Here is a 3,439-nt window from a genome sequence, read left to right as displayed (position 1 = left end):
AAAAAAAAAAAGACAAGTAGTAAACTCTTCCTCTGGCCACCATACATCGCCCTGCTTCCCTTCAGATTATCTTCAGCTGTGATCTCCTGCTGACTCAGCTCCCACTGCCTCCACCGCCCCTGCGCACGCCCGCGCCCACGCACATGCACACCGCCGTGGGGCTGCTCCCTAAACCGTTCTCGCCAAGGTCATTGTCAACTGTCACGTTGCCTAACCCAAGGCCTCTTCTGGGTTCTCACCTTCGCTGGCCCCCCTGATGCTTTCAACCAACTGACCTGCCCTCTCTGAGAACCACTCCCTCCCTCGTAGGGTTGTCCGATAAAATACCAGACACCCAGTTCGATTTGGGTGTCAGATAGACAATGAGTAATGTTTTAGTATAAGTGTGTCCCAAATACTGCATGGGACCTATGTATACCAAAAATTATTTGTTGTCTACCTGAAATTAGAATTAACTGGATGTCCTGTATTTTTATTTGCTAAATCGGGTAACCCTACTCCCCACTTCTCTGCCCCCCTCGCTCCCCACCTTCCTGCCCCTTCTCTAGCTGCTCCTCCTTGGCGCCTCCTTTTTGTCAGCCTGCTCCAGGGTGCTGGCCTTGACTGCCTGCCCTTCTCAAACTCCCTGCTTTCCTGGAACAGCCTCTCCCTCACCCTCGGCTCCACCTCCACTGCGGGCCGGCCACCCCCTGAGTCTCCAGGAACCTTCTCTCCAGCCCCTGCTGCACGGGCCACCACTCCCCTGTGGCAACAGCAGGTTGCAACGCTGGTGTGTGTGTGTGTGTGCGTGTGTGCGCGCGTGTGTGTGCGTTAGGGAAGACTGCTCCTGCCCATCCTGACAAGGGAGGCTGCCTCTTTGTTGTCTTCATCTTCTGTTGCCCGGAAACATGCTGGCCAGATGTGGCAAGAAGTGGTTCCCTCAGGAGCTGGCTGTGGCCCAGCCTCGCCCCCTCGCGCCCACTCATGCTGAACTGTTTACTCCCTGCCCGCAGGTTCTCTGAACCTCCATTCATGTTGAAGTTCCCTCTGTCTGGACACCCTCCCCCAAACTCTGCTTGCTGAAGTGCCAACTTTTCTTCAAGTCCAACTTGAGACCCACCTCCTCCCAGGTTTCCCTGGGTCTCCCAGCTCTCCCTCCCTTGAGCACCTGTGTTATTTGCACCCTTGTCCAGGTGACTATATTGGGAGTTCATCGAATGCTGGGACCAGGTCTAGTTGACTCCCACATTCCCTGGGCGGGGCCTGGTACACAGATGGTGCTCAGCCAGTGTTTATTGAATGGAGGAGTGAATGACAATGAGTGAATGAGTGATGAGATGAATGAATGAATGCATGAGTAGATGAGGATGTAAGGCTAAGTGAGTAGATGGAGTGGGTGGACGGATGGGTGGATGGATGGGTGGATGAGTGAGGGGATGAGCAAATGAGCAAATAAGGAGACCTCAGGGCTTGACAGACTGCCCGCCTGCACAGTGAGGCTGCCCCGCACATTGCTTGCTTTCAGAGCTGTGTGAGTCCAGCCTACAGACCTTCCCTCCACGGACCCAGGGAAGGATGTGACCACACGATACAGAGGCAAAACCCTGGGCCTGGGGTCTTGATACTTGGGTCCAGCTGAAGATGCCCGACCTGGAACAGAGCTAACTCTGCTTGAGATCAGAGAGAGGCTGAGGCCCACTCTTCTCTCCCTCCCAGATCTCGCACTGCCGTCTCTGCCCACCTGGAGCTCCTGTGCCTGTTATTTCTTTGTCCCTGGACATGCTCAGCCACCTCTTACTGGTCTGCGCACCTCTGAGAACAGGCCGCCGCTGAGCTCCTGTGGAGATGCACCACCCAGGACCCCTACAAGGAAGGACTTCAGGGCCAACCTCAGCTGCAGAGCTGCTTTGCCTGAGGTCAAACTTGGGAGGCTGGTGGGGAGCACTCAGAGACAGCAAAGGTGGGGGGATATTAAGGGCCTGCATCATTATTTGTCTCCTTCCTCTGTCTAATCCTGCTTCCTCCTCCTGCCCTCACACATGCTGATCCCTATAAACATCTTGCACCCCAAACTCTGTCTGGGCTTCACTTTCAGAGAACATGACCTGAACAGTTCACTCCACTCAGCTGCGGACCTCCAGGTCCTCCCTGCAGCTGGTACACTCCACATGCGCTACGAAGACCCTGCTTGCGGGCTCTAGGGTCCAGAGTGACCAAGATGCAGTCGCCAGGAGCTCCTGTCCCTGGGCTGTGCCTCTTCCCTCCCCATGCTCACCCCACTCCACCCCACTCCATGCCTCTGCACCAGCCTGACTCTCTCCCTGTCCCCTTACCTTTCTGCACCTCTGCATCCGTAAGCCTCTGTCTCTGAGAGTCCTTCCTATGGCAGCCACATGGCCAGAGTGGCCCATCCGGGCACCCTCAGAGGCCAGACCTCCTCTCAAGGTCAGTCCGCCCCCTTCAACAGGCAGGTCCTGAGAGAGTCATTCCTTCAGGGCTGGCTGGAGACATGAGTCAGGAGACTCAGAATTCTGCACCCTTCAAACCATATGCTAAATATGGCCTGGCATTTATTTCATGGGTACAGAGAAAACAGATTTTCTATAAATAAAAACTGAACATCTACTAATTTGTGATGCAAAAAAGAGCTTTGTTACATACTGTCAATATAACATAACATTTTAACTTATTTGAAATTAACTTTCAGTTCTGTCATTTGAAGTTCTATCATTTTTCTATCATTCCTGAGTGACACAAGTCACTTACAGTCTCTAAGAATAGAAGTGACCTATAAGAATATAGTAATAAAGCCTCATTCAAAATATGTTTCAAAGTCTTCTTTCTGGCTTTCCTGTTAACAAAACATCTTGTACTTTCTGTGACTCTATTTTTCTCTTCTGTTTCCTTTTGTGATTCCCCAACCCTGATTCTTGGGAGACCCATAAAAGGATATGCATTTTCAATTATAAAATAAATCGCCAGTTCCCAGGAAGCAGCCCTTTGGTTTCAGAATTTCGGGGCTGCTTTCAGGTAACGGGTAGGAGGCAGATCTCAGGGGTGGGCTCTGCAGGATGTGCACAGGCAAGTAGCAAAATGACTCAATCAGAGGAACAGATAAGTTTGTAAAACTGTCCACTGAGGGCGCTGCTTCCTCTGGTGGCAATAGAACCAGTTTCATAGGCATCCTGGAATAACTTGAGTTAACCAACACTCTGTTCACTATAAAGTCCAGTGATATTTCAGTTCACTGTGAAGCTCAGAAGAGCTGGCCCACCATACCATCCAACTCTGCCCGGTCACTCAAGCTCCGGACCTCTCCTAAGCCCCATCCTGTGGGTTGGGTCCAGCTGACTCCCACCTGGTCCCATCACCATGGATCTCCCAGACTGGAGGCCATGGCAAGCTGGGATGGGATGGGACAGGGAGTTTTCTGGGTACAGGCAGGGAAGGACAGGAATGC

The sequence above is a fragment of the Lipotes vexillifer genome, unplaced genomic scaffold (assembly GCF_000442215.2).
Source record: "Lipotes vexillifer unplaced genomic scaffold, Lipotes_vexillifer_v1.1 scaffold920, whole genome shotgun sequence".
Classification (NCBI taxonomy): domain Eukaryota; kingdom Metazoa; phylum Chordata; class Mammalia; order Artiodactyla; family Lipotidae; genus Lipotes; species Lipotes vexillifer.
Note: the sequence above shows the minus strand (reverse complement) of the source record.